This window comes from Nyctibius grandis, chromosome 15 (genome assembly GCF_013368605.1).
Source record: "Nyctibius grandis isolate bNycGra1 chromosome 15, bNycGra1.pri, whole genome shotgun sequence".
Lineage (NCBI taxonomy): Eukaryota > Metazoa > Chordata > Aves > Nyctibiiformes > Nyctibiidae > Nyctibius > Nyctibius grandis.
Genome location: NC_090672.1, coordinates 9,134,838 through 9,154,677, shown reverse-complemented (window position 1 = coordinate 9,154,677; position 19,840 = coordinate 9,134,838). Strand labels below are relative to the sequence as shown.

The 19,840-nt window shown below is 46.2% G+C and overlaps 1 protein-coding gene across 1 annotated transcript in view; it reads right to left on the bottom strand.

The window, feature by feature from the left end:
• Positions 1-19,840, bottom strand: part of RAB11FIP4 (RAB11 family interacting protein 4) — a 110,291-nt gene that overhangs the window by 21,359 nt on the left and 69,092 nt on the right. The gene's annotated exons all lie outside the window — the stretch shown is intronic.

The following is a 19,840-nucleotide window of genomic DNA, read 5'->3' as shown; positions in this document are numbered from 1 at the left end:
GTCTTACGTTCGGTGCAGCGATCAACCTAAATGACTATGGAAAGAACAAAAGGAATTACATTATTACACTGCAATTCAGAATTTAAGGGGTCAGCTACCCAAACATGGCGAACATTTAAGATTATTAATGTTTGGATAATGGTTGATTCAGCAGCAACCCATGATTAGTTTAATAACCACTTAAAATATTTCACTAGGACACTGTATTCAAAAGACAAAGAGTTAACATCAAGGTATGCTCAACACATAGCACAGGACTGGTTAATCAATAACTGAAGCAAAGCTGTTCCATTCCGCTTGCTATTTTGGCATAGAAAGTGTTTTGTTTTGCTGCCTTGGCACATGGCTAAGATTCCCCAGCCACCGCGGTGGTAAGAGTCCTGACAAGGCAACCACAGCTGAGCAACATCTGCACATCAGGTGCCTTCTGGGAGACTTGCTGCTGTTTGCAGTAATTGTTCAAATCACAAAGTTAAAAGAAGCCCATTAAAGGAGGTTTTAAAACTGCTTGATGGCTACCACATCTAGCATCAGGAACAGCTCAAGCTCCTCAGTTTGGGCAGATGCTGCCAAACAGCCAGCAGAAATTCCACTACCTCCTTCTGTACCCAGTTGTGTGAATAATACTCCACACCACTGCACATATCTGGTGGTGGCACCATGCTATTCCTCCCTCCCCAAAAATCAGAAGGGCCACAGGCAGAAAATCACTCGCATGGCCAACGAGTTCACATTTCACTTCTTACTGAGAACCAAGAAACGATTAGGGAAGGGCAATCCAGTCCCATCACGGGGGAGCAACCCCACATGCAGCATGCCATCTGACTGGAGTAAGACTGTTTTGAACAGGAGCAGCTATGATAGCAGAACAAAAGGGGTCAAAAGAATCACAAGTTATACTGGTATAAGGGCTTGAATACAGGTACCAAGAAGTCCACGTTCAGGGAGCCTATTCTGAACCTATTTCAGAAGTGTTCTCTCATCTGTCCCTCCTCCTTAACGTAAGTAGTTAAATCAGCCAAATGACATGAGAGTAAATTGTTATCTGTGCCCTCAAAGCCACTAACCTTATAAATCTGCCAGAACGAATGAAGATTATTACTACTATCAAAGCAGCAATATTAAATCACCACCCAAAAATCAGCCCTAGCATGGCACAGAGCAAGGATGGAGTTTGTCTGCCATAGATCACTTCTGTGTAACAGAAAAGCACAATTGCCCGTCTCTGTTTCAGAGATGTGACAACTCCAGACCAAGAGCTGCTAAGATCTCTGATGCTCCCACCGCTGCAAGCTTCAGAGGAAGGTCTCTGCTGTGAACTGCTTTCTTACACTGCCAAGCACATACAGCACAGCCCCAACGCTACTCGGGTAAGTACATCAGAGGCAGGACCACTTCACTGACTGCATGAGGGCAACGCAGGTCCCATGTCAGGGCCACATACGAGATCTGTAGTTACAAGAGACTGTCGTGACAGCCACACGCTCACCACAAATCATTTTTTCCTGGCTATGTCACCAGCAGCCCAGAGCCAGCAAATTCACTCAGAACCACAGTCGGGTATTAAAAACATTCAACAAGAAGTAATGGCAATCCAAACACATCACCAGTGCCACAGAAAATACAGAACGAGCCCCTTGATTGCATTTACCGTTAAAAAGTACTCTTTTCTCCTCCACCCCTTTTAAAGATTTAAAGCCCAGATATTCAGGTGACAGACCTGAGTGCTGCAGGAGGCTCAGTTACACAGGCAGACCCCCCCTTCTCCCCTGACACCCCCATTTCACCATGCACGGCTGCCGAGACACAGCCACAGCCGGGTTTGCATTTTCCCCATGTAAGAGCATTGCCAGAGCTCTCTTCCCCAGCCAGCCCAACCTTTCAGGGTACATAACTCTAGAGTGAAAAACCCCTCCCTAAGCAAATACGAAAAACCCCAACCACCCAACTCTCCCTCCCTTATTTCCTGCATTTCAAAACGCTCCGTGAAATGCAGGTACCGCAGCAGAAAGGGCACAGAGATGCTCTTCCCCCCTTCCCACGCCGACCCAGCACACACCAGACCTGCGAGGCCGGTGGGATTCCGTAACCCACGTCCTGGTGCAGACGCCCGTGGGTGCGTTACCCCCCCCGCCCCGCGCATCCCCCTTTCCTCACGCCGTAGCCCCGGCGCCGGTTCCCTCCGGGGGCAGAGCGGGAACCGGCGCCGGGGCTACGGCGTGGAAACCCCCAACAGCGCCGCAAACCCCGCGCCTCACCGCACACGAAGGTACCGGCCGCCTCCCGCCTTCTGCTCCCGGGCTGCCCGTACCCGGCCGGTACCGTCCCCACGCCCCGTTCCCGCCCCCAGACGGGGCGGGGCACGCGCAGGGCCCGCCGCCGCCCCGCCGTTACCAGGCGACGCAGAAGGGGGAACCGGTGTAGGCGTTTGGGGCTAGGGGGTCCGTGACGTCAGCAGGGGGTCCGTGACGTCACGCCGCGAGAGGGGGTCCGGATTTCTCGCTGCACGGTGGGAGGACACGGACACAAAACGTCCGGGGGGGGGGGTGTGTCGGGGGGTCGTTGTTGGCTTCTCCTGGGAGAAACTACTCTTCTCCGGTTCGCGTGAGCGACGTTTCCCTGACCGGTGGTTTTAGTCGTAATTCTTCAGTTTTGCTCAGAATTATCTGTAGCAACTGGTAAAAGAGGAAGCTGCTTGGGGTTCCTGAGGAATTCAATGCGGCTTAAAACCCGAGTAATTCTAAAAATGTACATTTATCTGTGCCCAAACCCAGAACCTGTTCAGAAACGGCGTGGTGGAAAGGAGGAGGTCGCTCAGCAGATCTGGGTGAGGGCAGGTAGAGCATCACCTCCGCCCCGAGCAGATGCACCCATCTGCCTCTCCTCCCTGGTGTCGGGTGCCACCAGCCCCTTCCTGCGGGTGGTGAGTCTGCAAGGAACACATCTGACACACCAACGGAGGAGTTTTTAGAGACCGATTTCGGGTTTCCAACACCTCGTAAAGTGAAGGGGCTGCCCTGGTGGATGGGGCCCCCGAGGGCAGCAGGGATGTCAGGTCGCTGAACGGGGACAGACTCTGGGGACACCAGGGTTCACTGGGGACAACCTCGCCTGCCTGGTGTGCCCTCACTCCTACAACTGGGTGACGACAAAACGCATGTACGGCCTCTCCGCGATGGTGATGCCAGTCTGAAACACCCTCAGCGTGCTAGAAAGCAAAACAGATCCTGTTAGGAAGTGATGTCTGTTTTGTTCTTGATTTTAATCCCTGTAGTTACAAGATAAAGAAAAGCAAAACAAAAAGGCTTAGAACACTCACACTGACTTTGCTATTTTAAATTCACTTTGCTTCTTAGAAGTTGTGTAACTTCCTTTTTTGCAACACCTCATAAGAATTGTGTTACTGTGCTGTCTTGCTAATAAAGCAAAAATTAAAGAAATAAAATCTGTTTCTGTGGCTTTGCAGTAGAGGACCCAAAGCCAGAGGGTGGTATTTAAATGAATGTTATCTGCAAAACTCCTGTCCAGAAGCCAAACTCTGCCCTTACCGACTGTCAGTTTTCACTGGAGTGTTACACACGGAAGGAAACACCGTCCTGCAGCGTTCAGCCAACAGACGAGCACCTCTCTCCCAACCGTAACGGCACTGAAAGACTTGGAAAAGGAAAGACTCGCCAGTTGTTACCCTGCCATCGGATCCGGCCATATTCCAAACCCCTTTTTTAAAGTTAACTTTGGGTATTTCAAGAGAGTTATGCAAAGCTGTTTGTGGCGTACTTCGTGACAGTGCTCATACAGAGTTACAGAGATGCTGATTGAAAGATCATTTAAGTACTTTATACTTCTACCCTCAAATCTTTTGGACTTTACCATGTCCAAAGGCAGGGCGCCTTTCAGAGAGGAGGGAGGCCCAGCAGTTACTTGGAGCAGAGGATAAGGAAGTTATGAGAAAACAGACCAAAGCAGGCAGTGACAAGCCCACCGGCTCACGCTTCACTCAAACCCATCTACCAGCTTAATGTCGCATGTCCTAGGTATTGCCTGAGCCTGCCTTCATTTTCATTGCAGCCAGCAACTTCTAAGTGTAAAATATCGTTGTTCAAAAGGCAAAAGAAGAGAAAAGAAGAAACTCATTAGCCTCAATTCTTACATGCAAAGCTTAAAGCGATTCACTGAACTTGACCCTTTAAACAGTTCATCGAAAGAAAACGAAAAGCATTCCCTCTCTGCTGCACAGAGAAGCACTGGAAGGGCGGGGGATGCCTGAGGTTCAGTGTAATAAAGTGTGACAGCAACAGATGAAAGCAAAGCGCACCATCAGCCAAGAGACACTGCCATCCTCCCGTGGCCAGGGAGGTCCCTGGGACTCAGCAGGGCAGGTCTCGGGGCAGGACCCCGCACAGGCGTGGGACTCAGCAGACCCTGGACTCCCTGTGGTGGCAGCGGGGCCCTGGAGCCTTCATGTTCGGGAGCTCTCCTGGGAAGCTGAGCAGAAGCTGATAATGAATGGTGTAACAGGGATCAAAACCACCTCCCAGACCTCCTCCTATTCATTAATCTAAATTAACAGGAAAGCAATTTTTTACAAGATACATCTTGGGACAGACAACTTCACTGCTTATTAAATAGGATACTTCTAAAATCTGCTTTTCCTTTGAGTATTAATTTTGAAAGAGATAGTTGTACATCAAGGGTTCGCTGCAGAATAAATAACAATCATAAATAAAATAATTACTTGCACAGTATATTCTTTAATGGTTTCCTGAAAGATTCAAGTAAGAAGTGTTTGTATCACTACGCTCATCAGGCAGTATTACGGCACATTGTGAAACGGTTCCTCATACTTACAGAACGATTAGCCAGCACAGCTATAGTTTCAATAGCTTGTGATGAGCAAAATGTAAAATAAATGCTTAACAGATAAAGCAGCAACAGTTAAAACTAATATTATACTGGAGATGTTAAGAACATAAGCACATCTGTTTGGTACACCTGCTGAACGTACTATTCAGTGTGCTACCCAGGGCTTTGCCATTTATTACCCAGTAATAATTAAGAAGGCATAAATGTCTCATTGATAGAAGCGTTCCTCAGCAAAGGTCCTAGAAAATGTAAAGGTTTTAGACAATCACTGCTTATTAAGGAATGACTATATAAAAACTTTATATTAAGTAATAACCACAGCTATACATGGTTTAGTGGTGGACTTGTACATGGCGGTATTTACAAAGTAGGTGTACTCCGAGTGCTGTCACTGTCCTCAGTTTGGATAGTGACAATTCCCTTCCTGTTAACGGAGAGTAGACTTTTATGCCCATTACCACAGGAAAGAGAAGAGATGGCTACACTGGCAAAAGGCTGCTTGGTACTGCCAGATCCCACAGATGAATAATGCAAAGCATCCTGAAAAAGGTGCTTGCAGAAGCATGCAAGAGGAAATCTGGGCAAAATATTCATATTTGGGTGCTTAGAGGAAGACTGCTAAATACATAGCTGAGTGCCTGAATAGCAATCGCTGCTGACTTCCAGTAGCAGCCAGAGTGCCTGCCGAAACCAGGGGCTCCTGGCCAGGAAACGCCGGCCAGCGCATGTTGTTGAAAGGATTTATGGCAGGGCAACCTGCTGATCTTGTACAAAGCACTGCAGTTTCTTCTGGAGCAATTCTGAACAAAGGCTGGCACCTCCTCTGCTGTTCCAGAGGCAGAATCCTTCCTCTGAATCTCACTAACGCATCGCTCACAGGCTAGTCACCCTAATGACAAGAAACTGGAGCTGAAATGTGAACAGTCACTAATTAATAATGAAGATAATGAGATCACTAGAATGTATATACCAAACCTGCATCTTAATTATCTCACGAAAACTGGCAACTCCAATCATGCTTCAAGGGCCTTTAATCATGCTCTGTGTGATGAATATTGGTGGCTATTTTGCAGAGATACTTATGTAAAAATACCTTTTGTGTGGGTTTTCCCCCTACAATAACAGCCGGACAAGTTACTACTGCACATAACTGCTCTGCTTCAAAATGAGATATTGCAGACTAGTAATTACAGCTGGTCTGATCTTCATCTCATCTACTCTCATCTTATTTTGGAGTGCCTCCTTTGAAGAAAATGCAATGAGACTGGTGTAAATTACTGCAGTATTATTATGAATCCCTTTTATTATGACAGAACAAACCAAGAGTGACCCCTAATTAAACTGGTTTCTGCAGAAACACAGGGAGCACATAGTCCCTGCCCCAAAGATCTTACAGTCAGAATAGGCAAAGATAGACTCTGAGGTAGGGAAAAGGAGACAGAGGGAGTGCAGAATGAACTTTCTCCTGCCTACAATTTGTTCCCATGACTTGTGTGAAAGGGGAGTCAGGAGGAGGCTACGAGGAACACAGGAAAAGTGTGGAGCTGCTGAGCTGAAGACTGGGGCGGGGGGGGGGGAGGTGGTGGGAAGAAGCAGGTTACATTTATAGCAGACAGAGCCTTTTCAGAGCTTTCTGCAGTTTCCTCTCTGCCCTTCTATCCCTGCATCCCTGGACGGGGTGAGGAGGTCAGCTCCATACTAGAGCTGCACAGGAACATTGCTCTGGGTGGAGCAGGCTCAGCTCAACCCTTGCTCCCACTCCCAGAAAAACAAGACCCCCAAGTGATTGCAGAGAGGCTTATTTTAGCAAGTAAGGAAGCAGCTCTTCAGAATCAACCCCATGAGGTAGACCATGGGGGTCTGCTCTCCCTATGATCCCCATTAACATTAACAAGAGCAGAGTGCTGGCTTGTATGCTGTCTTCAGGAATACGGCTGGCAGTCTGGCAGATCAAACAGCACGGGTCAAATGAAGGGCTCACAACAGGTCTCTCTCTGCGCAGATGAGAGCACTGAAGGCAGGATGGGGTTGGCTCAGGGCCCATTAGGATCAATTCTTTGGGCCTATAATGAAGTTGGACCTAACTCTACCGCGTGCAATTACAGCATAAAGACATTTCAGGGGACTTACCCATCGCTCTCTCTAGAGATGAGCTGCTTGCACCCTCTTTGCCATCAGTAGGTTACATTTTGGTTGCTTAATGAGGCTGCATTTGGAGAGGTTTTCTGTGTTTCTCTCCAAAAGCCTAAGGACAATAAGTTAAAAACTGTGAATCCAAAGGCCAGACAATGGAACAGGATATGCACTCCCCTCTGAAAAGCAGTTTATTTTTTGCTCATCACTGCAACTGTATCATTAGGTTTTTCATATCAAGCTCTGAAGGTGTCTCGTAATAGTAGCTGTGAATCCACAACTAAAGCACCTTTGTCCAAAGCACTACAAAAATATGCTAGGCACAAAATCTATTCTATTCAGCCTTCGTCAAAATGCCCAATAATAAAAAATTCAAATAAAACAACAGGTTACATGAGCAAATTCAAGTGAAAAATATGTAGCCTGTCCTTTAGGAATGGGCTGGGAGGACTGTGCAGACTGCAGGCATGGACACACTTCACGGATAAGGGCACAGAGGACAGCAAGGAAAGCACGAGCATCCCTCAACCATCTCAGAGCTTAAACCGAGGTGGTGCCAAGCAGCTCCGTGTTGCACCAAGAAGATGGAAACACGTTTACTCAGCTGTCTCCACTGCAGCGAATTAACTCAGCTCCTCTGAGGCTGGAGTGACCGTAGACTTTATTGGCTGGTTTACCTGAGCAAGCACCCAGCCAGGAGCAAGGCAAGCCTGGAGATGTGGATGGAGCAGGGGGTTCTGACAGCCCCTCTGACAGATGTGCAGCTCTGCCGGATTCTGCTTTGCGTGGTCTGTGAAAGACAGGCTTCTGGCTGAAAAACACTCCTTTTGGTAGTTTCAGCTCTGAGCATGTTTTCATGGCATGGTTTTAAGCTTTTAGTCCCTCCTCTGTATACTATAACTTGTTAGCAGAGGAAAGGAAAAAGAATCAGCTGGCCAGGACAAGAATAATTCATGCTCACCAGTGGCTAACATTTCTCACATGGCACATGGCTAACAGCAAGGTTGCAGAACAGAGCATCCTAAAGCAATGAAAAGCCTGTACTAAGCTCATGTGTGCAACTTCACTTTGGGCCTATTGCTTGTTTGCATTAACATATCTCTTCAATCACACAATCACACGCTATTTCCCACTGGTCTGGATTTGTTCAGGACACAGGCTGGATGGTGCTCATTTTATGAGTGACTATTCGATATCTGCTTTAGTCTCCTTGATCAAAGTGTAGCTTCATGTCTTATTTACAGCTACTACTAACAGCCTGCTCTGGAGACAGAACTATTTATTTCTCCCCAAGCCTTTCTGTGGTGTTCATCACTCTGACATCTGAGTGCTCTGCAAAGATTAATTCATCTTCATAAAGCCTCTTCAAAATGAGAGAAGATGGTATTCCCATTTTACAGATCAGGAGCTGTTGCATAGACAGATTGAGGTCAAACATTTCCACTCATGATAGGTCCCCTAATATGAAATGTCTCAGATCTAATTTTTTTTAAGATATCTTCAAATATAACACCAAAACAAAAATCTTCTGTTTCTGGTTTGTATGTTAAGATAGAGCTTTGACTGGCTCCTTATGAAGTCAGGTATCACAAGAACAGGAGAGGAGCAGGAACTGTAAATGCTGGTCACCAGCAAAAAAGGATGAAAGCTTTCCGACTGCCAGTCTCAGCAATACTGAAAACCAATACAGATAACCCATATGAATATAAAACACATTATGAGCCTTCAATGAAGCAGCAAAACATACCCTGAAAAACTATACACATAGGAATTTTTCTCTGCACTTTACAACACAGGACCAAATCCTGAGAGCACAGTTTAAGGCAGGAGGAATTGCAGGTTCTCTCCATTTCTTGGGGTCTGGCCCATTAAGCATGGACAAAACCAGAAAGCTTTGTAGTGTAGAAGACCACCCTGGGAAGGAAGGCTTTTGTTTTATTAGTGTGTTAAAAGCATCTGTGGATCAAATGTGCCAGTATCACTTTACAGCATGAAAACGCTGCCCAGGGGAGTCTCAAGACTCATCTTTTCAAACGCTGATACCTCTTTGTCAGTTTTAATAAAAGGCAGCTACAAAAACAAAGTGGGCCATGTGGTCTCAATGAAGCAGAGACCGTGACAATCAATAACAGAAACAATCTGCATTTAACTTGCTGGGAGAATTTGCTTTTAGCAGCAACATCTATATAACAAGACATCACTCAAGACCTCCCTTCGATTTTTCTTGGGACAATGAGCCCACTGTGCCCAAAGCACATCTGTGCTTATGGAGATTTGCAAATCCAGGACAGTGTTGAGACTGATAACATGACCATGCAACATATGATGATGGATCAGAGCTTGCAGGATGTTTGATTCTTCCTCTTCTATCCTAACCTGGACATTTTTCTGTCTCAAAAGAAAACTTCTCTGATAAAAATGTTGATTTTTTTAATGCAACATAGACAATATTTTCTGCTGCACTTCATGGTCTCTTCCACAGAAGAACCCTCCTGGCTCTGCACATGGGTCTGCCTAATACAAGCTCCTGTCTCCAGCCCTGGTTTTTAGCAGATGAATGAGGTAGGCATACAGTTAGGAAAGACAAGGCAGCTTGGGGAGAGGGGGGGCATGGAAGCTAAAAGAAAGCCTTTTTCATTCGTTATCCCTGAAAAACACCAAACTGTGCCACAGCAAAAGTCTTTTAGTTAAGACTCCCGATACATCCCAGGCCCCCAGACTGTATACGATTTAGATCAGTTAAATTACACTGTACATCAAAGTTTTCTGTTTGCAAAGTTGCAGCTGAGGCCATTAACCTTCTCTCTCTTACCACTTCAGTGCCATCTCCTACGTATCTAGTAAGTGGGGCTCCTTAAACAGAGCTGGTCATCCAGTGAAATGCCACCAATGCCACGAGCTGGCTGTCACCAGGGAAAACACCCCTATGTTTTCATGGTGGCCTTGACTCAGTCCCCTGGCACTGACAGCTATGGTCTCTCCATCAAGGCTAAGGAGGAGTTATTTGACAGAGGGATGAGAAGGTTGGAAAGTGCAGGAGCTGACCTGTTTGCTGTGTTTGACCATTTTCTCAAGATTAAGTTGGTGCAGATCTGCCTGCATCGGGGGCTCAGGGACTCTGCTGCCTCACAGGGATCTGTAACCTCTTGCAGTGCCAGCGCTGTGCACTGCAGTGCCATGCCAGCTGAGCTCCCATCTTCCACTGTCACCTGTGGCTGTGTGGTGACAGCACAGCGTGACAGACCCCAACATCCCAGCCCCTTGCAGTCCCTAGGTCACCATGGGTACCAGAGAGACGTGATCTGGTCCATTTCTTGTTACTCTGCACTTTGGTGACGCTGTGGCACTCAGCTGCATTCCTCATCTTTCACTTTTCAGCAGATTCCTGGCTCTTTGCTCCACCAAACAAGGAACCAGATGTTTTCAGTTCCTTCTGTCTGAGAGACACTGCAGCCTTTGTGAGCAGAGGAGCTGGCTTGTCAGGTTAAGCATGTTTCAGTAACTAATGTTAATAAAATCATCTCAGTCTAAGTTGCATCTGCTGCGAATTTCTATATGCCTGGTTCAGGACTAATTTGGTGTTTAGGATCTTGGGACATACAGAAAGTCAGGAGTGGGCTCAATCACTAATTCTATCCAGAAACAGAAGTTTCATTCTTGGATATGGATAAAAAATAGCAACTACCAAAATATTAACATAGGGAGAGAAAACCCTGCTACTTTCTATAAGTAATGCCTACAAAGCATTTCAGATGCATGGCTGGATACTACGGAGAGAAGTCCAATCTCAGTAAGAAACATACAGATTTTAATTTAGAAGTCACACATGGACAGTCTTATCAGCTGAGACATGAATTGCATTCTAGCCTTAACAACTCAGTATAGACATCAAAACGATCCGTGTTCCAACCTGGACCAGCACTAATGCATTCCTTTACCTCTGTGATTTGTGGTTCCTATTCATCACTTGTTTGCATTCATATTGAAATCTAGCAAGCCAGGTATTTCCATCAGCTCTGCACTGCAGCAGGAATATACAGCAAGTCAATTTTCTGTAGCACTGGAGAATGACAACTCAATACTTTCCATGACATTTCATTTTGATGGATTTTAATCTTGTCCCTAAGAGACAGCAGCTGCTACCCACTGCTGGTTTGGGTTGTGTTTTGTGGATTTTTTTTTTTTGTAACTCACAGATGCGTGATAAGATGATGATCAGTGGACAGAGAGAAAGGACACAAGATTTTTGCATGGTGAAAGTGGTGCTTGGGAGAACAACCTTCCACACCTCCAGTGACACAAAAACAGAGAATAAAAGAGAAAAGATAGGTGCAGAAAACTTTTCTGCCTTGCAACCGGAATTATGCCCTCTTCCTACACGCCACCCACCAGTCATCAGATCCCTTTCTCAGTATTTTTTTCTGGTATAAGCCAAGACCCAAGTTCAAGGCTCCCCGGGGGCACAGCACTGTACTGCGATAAGCCAGCTGCATGAAAACCAGGAGCTAACTCAACAGAGTTCAGTGAACATCAAGAAAGTGAGCAGCAAAGAGGATTTACTTAGAAACGGAGCATCTACGAGCAACCAGTTGTTCACAGGGACTAACAGACTTCCCTTGCTCCCCAGGTATTTTCACTCCAAAGGCATAACAAGGCTTAGAAAACTCTGTCTTGATACTACAGCAAACAGCTCTACAAGGGCTATGGCAAACTAACCACCTACTGCAGAGCTGAGAAAACAACAGGGATTTTCCTTGTACAGTCATTTCATGCTCTGCCCTTTGCTCTGGCCCAGCCAACTAGAGACAGAGCCTCTCAGGACACAAAAAGCCCAAGATCCCAGACCACAAGACATAAAAACATTTCTGTGCACTGATTGCCTCCTCACAATAACCTCATTATCACAGCTGTCAATCAACAGGACAAATCAGTCACTAGCCTGGGAACTACTGATAAGAGATGCTCACCCTCAAATGCATTCGCTGCCTGGAACAACACAAGTGACGGCAGCTTTAACACAGCAACGGGCTCCTCAAAGCCAGAGTGGCATTCTGTGTCCTGTCTCTTCACTGCAAAGGATGGGTCACATGAAGAGATTCCCTTTGGCTCTGTGTCACACTGCCGGGGCTACGGCATACAGCCCCTTCAATTCCACACCAAACTATCACTCGTACGGAGATAATTGTTTAACAGTCAGATGCACACACTGTCATTTAGATTTATGTCCCACAACGGTGATGTCCTGTGATCAGCTTGAAAAATCTAAGGGCCTTTTTCCTTTAGCTAGCCAAAAACTGAGTATTATTAATCACTCACCTGGTATGAGACCTCTCTGTGTTTTATGCAGGTCCTTGATTTACTGCTAAAGGGTGGCTATATTCCTAACCATGCTGATGTAAGGCTGGATTCATCACTCGTGTCCAGTTCTGATCTCAGTACTCCTCAGCCACTGTTCCAAGACAGTGGCATAACAGTAAGAATTTGGTCCTGATTTATTGACCTGAACAAGTGATGTGTGTTTAATAAATTTCAGAAAAATTCTGTCATCATTTTAAAATCAACTAAAAAATCTTTCCCAAGGCAGAGATGTTCAAAAACCTACCAAATACCCTGAACATTCAGCGCCTGAATCAGAAACTGTAACAGATGGACTGAGAGGGCTTTTTTAATATTGGTTATTAATATGTGCAAACGTTCACCATGACAAATGCAATGTATTTTTAGTCTGTACTGGGATATTAGCCTGGCCTTCATCAGCACTTTTTGTCGAACTTCCCACTTTGACACAAAACCACAATACTCCAGCTGCGAGGCTAGTGTCTGTCTAAACATGCAGACACACAAACACAAGCTCTTTCCAGCCTCACATTCCTGTTTCAGCGTAAGGTCTGCAAGTATTCACCTGCAAGGCGAGTCTGTCCGTCCACCTTGCCTTATTCCTCCCTCAGCACCCGAGAATATCCTTATAACTGGGATTGTTCAATGATTGCAGCTTCGTTAACTTGGAATCACTCTAGTGTAAATCAACTCAGAATCAAGCTTTGCTATTGAAATGAATGGATTAACTCATGATTTAATTAAGTAGGAAAACCTGGCTCTATACTATAAACATCACAAATGCAAATGTCTTTATTAAGGTCAAGTCTTTCGTTGTTACTTTTCAGACAGTATAAACTGGGCAGCAGCGAGGAGGGAAGATGGGGCTGTATGCAATCCAGCCTCAGCAGCACGGATCATCACGTGCACAGGGTCCCAGTCACCTTCTGTCTCTGCCGTGTCTTTACTTCCCAGCTCAATACCTGCAGCACAGCTACACCGACACCTCCAAAAGCCCAACACGGTGAAATGACCTTGCCACGCTGCGAACCTTGGCTGTAAGCAATGCAAATACTTTGAATCTGATTCTCGTGTCCATTTCACTAGGCTACACGTGCAATCTTAATGGTTCCCAAAAGAGCACCACGGTAAACATAAACTGCAATAACAGTTTGACAAATGCCAGCTGACGTAAAATGGACCTATTGTTTGTGTTTAACTGGAAGCAGTCAGGATTTCAAGTCTGTAATTTGTGGTTTCTTCCAGGATTGTTGCGATAGTTTCTATATATCACCATATATCTATATATCACAAGTTTATTCTAACAGGAGCTCATTGGACATGGGGAAACCTGGGGTTGTTGCACAGCGAGCCTGCACAGGTGGCTCTGTGCTGCTCACCTGCAATGATGCTGTTTTGTGAACAAACAGCTGCACTTATCTCCCCAAATTGCCACAGGAGAAGCTTTGTTCCGTAACCGGCCCTTTGGAGGTGCTGTCTGGAGCTGCAGGGTGAAGGCAGGAGAACAAGGGAGGGTGTTCCAGGGCAACATGGCAGAGTGGCTCCTGCCATTTCATTGCAGAGAAATCTGACATACAGAGGCCGTGGCTTTTAAAGGTTTTCAGACACCTACTTCTTACCCTTTAATTGTTTCTGTTGCATATTTGTGTGATAAAAGCTCAAAGAAACACTTAAAGGCTTCACTAAACAGCAGGAATACAGCCTAGGTGGTCTGCAGCCCTAAAACTGCTTCCAAGAGACTTCTCCAAACTCAGACAAGAAAAACATGACAAAGTTAGGACTTGGATGCTTATTTCCCCATTCTTGCAATGCCACCCCCAGGGCTCTGATGAAGTACCTTGCTAGGATGGATGCTGCACAGGACTAAAATTATCCTCATCCAGGAAATATTTTCCTCACACGTTTGGCTTCACTCCTTCCCTCCTCCCTGAGCAATGGGCAGCTACGGGGAGAGCATATTTCACATGAATAATTTTCTGCTATGGCAAGAGGATGCGTTTTCTTCTACATCTGTGTTTTTGTTCACTGCTGCTCAGATAAATGACTAAGCCGTGGGCAGCGATCTGGAGTCACAGTGCTCTGGCTCCCGAGCACCCAGCACAGCAGTTATTCGTGAGGACGGCTGACTGGACCCATTGTCTTTCCTTCCCAAGTGATAGTAGCGTTTTATCATTAGATCATAGTTAACATCAAAACTGAAAGTCTCCCCAAGGCCTGAATAAAGTACATCACAGAGCTCCTCAGCTGAAACCAATTTTTCATCTGCTGCTCCTGGGAAAAGCAATGATTTTTTGACATCCAAATACGCTAAAGCAAGCGGGCCACCAGATGCAGGCAGCCCACAATGAACCAGTGAGGACCAGCACTTCTGCCAAGGCCTGGTCTAAAATCTACTGACAGCAGTAGCAAACCTTCCTTTCATTAAAGACACATGTTGTGTTAGCCCTTAGAATCCTCATTCTGTTACCTTCGCTCATGTTGAGTTCCAACTGTGCTTCATGAACATGGCTGTTGGTTTGAACTAGTTTCCCTGTTAGGTGCTGTTGTTGCCTTGCCAGGGGATGGTGCTGACTATGCGAGCGATGGCTCCTCCAGGCAGGCCAGGTGTCTCCCCAAGGCTGGGAGATGAGGTTGGGAACTTCTGGTACGCTCCTTCCACCCAGCTTAAAGGGGAACGGAAAGTGTGTCCTACCAGACCGCTTTGCTCCTACAACTCTCTGAATGCTGCTAGCCCCTCCTTGCTAGGAATAATTTTTATCTTTCAGGCTCACAGAGAATAAATGCTCTTTCTGTGTTTTGGCATTTTCATGCACTTGTGAATAGCAACATATACCGAGTAAATGCTTCAGATACACGGCTGAGCAGCAGCTCTGCCAGAAGAGCCTGCATTCATACCTGTCCTGCAGATACCACTGCTCTGCCTGGAAACAACATGGAAACTGCAAGTCTGGTGTAAGACCTCATGCAAGTCTTGGGGGAAAAGTGCCCTCCACTCCAGAGACAAACCTGCCCTCCCTCTCTTCCACCCTCTTTGCAGAGCTGGCTCTGAGGATGCTCAGACCAGCCTTACATGTCCAGTCCTCCATACCTTTTCACTTCTCCCATGTTTTAATTGCTTCTATTTTACATTTGGGTGACCAAAGCTCAAGAGAAACAAGTTCAAAGGCATTGTCAAATCACAGTATAACAGGAGGTGGTCCCCCCTCTGGCAATCACACATCTTACAATTAGACACAAGGAAAATGAAGGATACAATTGCACTATCCATATAGGGCCCTTGCTGCCAATTATCCCTGATGTGGAGTGTCTGCCCTCTGTTTCCTTCCTGGTGGCTCAGCCCCAGGCAGGCAGAGGCAGCACTGACAGCCCAAGGATGGATCAGTGTTATCAGTCACTCCTATCTGATGTCCAGCATGAGTGAAGATTGCCTTCAGCTGCCTGAACACAGACATTCAATGCCACTCTAAAGGCCTAAGATATTCAAGGCATTCACACAGATGTGGCACAGCCCTCCAGGAGACCAGGCCCATGCAGCAGCACCATGAGACTAGTGGTACAGGCACCCAGGAGACAGACACTACAGGCGAGAAGAAACGCAGCCTCCATGGGTGCCGCAGCACAGGACCCCTCTTGGCACATGGCTTCACAGCCCCATGTTGAGGTGTGAACACCAATTCACTACCTGGCTGCAGTTTGCTGGGCTTGTTAGGATGGCTCTGTGGCTGGAGCTAAAGATACCCCAGTCAGAGCTGTCTCCCTTTTAAATAACCTGAGCATGCCATGAGCTGTGTGATCCATTCTCGCCTCAGTCCCTTCTGGAAAGTGCAATTTAAATGGAACAGCAACAACTGAGTTTCTCCACCTGAAACCCAGAGGAATGCACAAGACTCAAGGGACTCTCCTTTGAGGCTGCAGACACTGCCGTCACCTGGGAACTGCCCCCATGACTACACAGGCTCCTCTTAAGACAGTTATTGGATTACAACTTCGGGCTCAGTGCTTTATGCTTCAGGCTCTGACAGACCTGTTTAATCAGCTGGTAATGTGACACTTCCTTCTCTAAAGACCTGAGATCTGCTTCTCTGGCAGCATGCCTTTTCCTCTAGGAGGTCAGCTCAGACCCCTGATTTCTGATGTGCTTCTGGCAGCAGAGAAATGAAGCAATTAAAAAAAAAAAAAAAAAAAAAAAAAAGAAGAAGAAAAAAGATCAGGATGGGTGTTATTCCACATAAACCTGACAGGACGTCCTGCCTGAAAAGGACATCTCAAGGAGCTCCTGTAACCTTACACGTTTCAACCCCAGACAGCAGGAGCGGCTGAGCTCAAAACTCTTGACTTCCTCCAAATTCCCACTGGGTTTAAGTACTTGAGATGATTAAGGAATGAGAAGTGAACCTCTAAAAAAAATCAGAGGTGGCACAACAAAGCTCGGATACAAATTCAAGCAAAAACGCGCCACAAAAGAGACATTCTCTACTAATCCAGGAATTTTACTGAATAATCTACCTTGTAAGATCTCTTGAGACAGGAGTGGTGCTCAGATCTGGAACATCCTAACTGCACATAAAAACTGCCCCCCAGTTCTTATCTCCTTTACATGTAGCTTTCTCGTCTCCCTCATTAATTTCTCATCTTCCAGCATCTTTCCATTCTTTTGCTAACCCCCATTTAGCAAGCAACGTAGAAAAATGTCACAGGAAAAAAGCCAGCCAAGGTGGTCCCTCCATAGCCATATGTGATCTTCACCTTGAAAAGGGTTACAAAACACCCCAAGTGAAATATTTACTAAGGCCTAAGAACTTAGATACCACCATCTCACCTGGACACACTGGTACCTTGCTTGTTGAAGAAGCTGGAAGCACCTCCTGCCCCTCCTTTATACAGCAGACCCCAAGATGAGAATTTCTGGACAGTCTCTTATGCAGCACGTGACCAGGCAAAGCCAGTCTTGTTATTTCCAGCATGCAAACTCCATTGCCACTGATTGCTATGAAAAATCAGCTTTAGTTGGGCATGAATGAAAGCCAATGACTAAAACATTGTATGAAATGGATTTAACAAGGTTCAATGATTGAAACAGGAAAGACTTCCCTTAACAATTTGTTACAGGCCAGATTCAGCCACTGTGACCAGCTCTGCCATCACCCCAATTGAAATTTGTGCCGTGAGTGAGGGCAACAGCCTTTGCTCTCAATTAACTCTGAAGAAAAGTTGAAATCTTTTTAATCATTCTGAATTATCAGCCCTTCTTTCATCTGATTTTTTAAAAGGTCTGGGTATTTATACAGCTATTAAGAACACTCAGAGATACTGTAACGCACAAGCATAATTTGGACCACGTATTAAACTGCATGTTTCAAAGCTAGGATTAGAGAACAGGAGACAATTCGTGTTCCGTTCAGAGGGAAGGAGGTAGGAATCTCCTACAAATACCTACTGCAAGGTCTGCATCTAGTCCCAGCCCACCCTGTCACAGACTTTGGGCTGCACATTGAATTGGATTTATCTGGCAATTCCTAGATTTCGGTTACAGATACAAAAAATCCAGTGCTGTCACTCTTGCTTATATTGACCAGCACCTCCTTTGGAATTACTCCTTATGGCTTAACTGAACTAGTTTGTAGGGAAAAATAACACCTCATGGTAGTTAAATGAGATCTTTGAGTCTGGATACAGTAAAGTCTGGGGCCAATCAGACCTTGGATTAGGCTTGTTTCATATGATCCAAAGGCCATATTCCCAGGTGTCGACATGTGCCGCTGACCCCTCGCTTGGCTGGTCTAGCCCTGAAAGCAGCCGTGTGTGTGTGTCATTCGCCAGATGTGGTTCCCAACAGCTTGTGCAAGGAAGAGGCAGTGCTTGGGCTCCAGGGAGGAGCAGCAGCTGAAGCTGCAGAAGGCTTCACGTGAGAATCTTCTTGTGAAAAATACCCCTATTAATAAAACAGTAGGGAATGCAGAAAAGCAGATTTATCTCAGAGTAAAATGTTTCTTTGGGAGCTCCCTGAGGAGTCAGTAGCAGCTTGTTATGGAGAGCTAATGTCTTTTACTGCCGCAGCCACATGAATAAGAAATATTTCAGTGTTAGGAGCAGTTAAGAGAGGCACAAAGTAGGAAAGCTGGGCAAGCAGAACAAGTGGCTTTGAGTAACAAAACTCGCAGCTACTGGAAAACCTCCTGAAAGGTTTTGAGTTTGAAACAATCCATGACCTAATTAGGTGGCACTGTTATGGAGAATAAAGGAAGGAACAGAAAGAAAGGAGGGGGAAGATAAAGAGAAGGGGAGAGACAGAGAGGCCTAAATACTCAGCAGACCAGTTCAAGCTAGAGCTGACCAAGGCTGACTCTAGCGTGCACAAGCTCCATGAGGGATGAGGGAGGTGCAGATGAAAGGGGACTGGCTCTGTGCTCGTGGACAGTCTGCTCGTGGAGCACATTTTACACACTGAGATGAATGAGGGACAGGAAACATTACATTTTGTGGGAATCTGGAATGAACAAATAATATCCACACTGTTTTCTGTTAAATATCTGTTAAGATATCCCATTTTTCTCTAAGGGGAAAAAGTGGGTTAGGAGTCCCTAAGAAGCCTTGTAAGAAACAAGTATTACAGTGAATTGGGCCATGACATGATAAGGATGTGATCTATTCTGCATCTTGCCCAGAATGATTCCCCATCGGTCACGGCAGAAGCACAGCTCAAGGCAGCTGGCACCTCTGAGCCAGGAAGAGCACGGTTCACGTGCACAGGTTACTTGGGCGACACACAGCAGTTCTCCGCAGGTCTCTGTGGGAACAGGCCCAGCAACTCAAAACCAAGCAATACTGTACACTTGAGGTCACCACAAGAGGCTGCAGGGCAGTAATCAGGAATATCCACATGGAGACTGCCACAGAGCGCACAGCCACAGGGTCTCTCCAAGGCATGAGGCTCTGGAAAGCCCAAACCATCTAATCAATAACACACAGGGAGTTCCTCACACACCGCCTGAACCACCCTCTGCACAAGGGAGCAAAGGCACGCACCTCTGACTTGCCACAGTTGTTATATTCTTTCTTGAACAACAACAGGCCAGACTTTTAGCTAGGATGCATCATCCCAGCGCTGACTTCAGCGAGCTCTGCTGATTTAAATGGCAAGATTCTGGTCTGGTATCTCCCAAATGATACTGGAAGTGGAGAAGAGCCGGGCCAGCCAAACCCATGTCACTTTTCAGCCACAGAGGTTACAGACTGAGCCACAGCTGGCTTCCCGCGGACACCCTGCTGTGAGCAGTCCTGGACAGCAGCAGAGCCGATGAGGTGCAGCAGTCTCATCTGGCTGCCATTCAAGTCCGACAGCCCCTACTTGAACTACACATTCATTTAAACAAGGACCCAAAGCTACAAGGATCTGAGCCGACCATCAGCCGTTACCACATATGTGTGAAGTCTTTGAACTAAGTTTCTTTAAACTCACAGTTCTCCCCACAAAAAGCATTTGTATGATTGCCCGATCAAAGAGCAT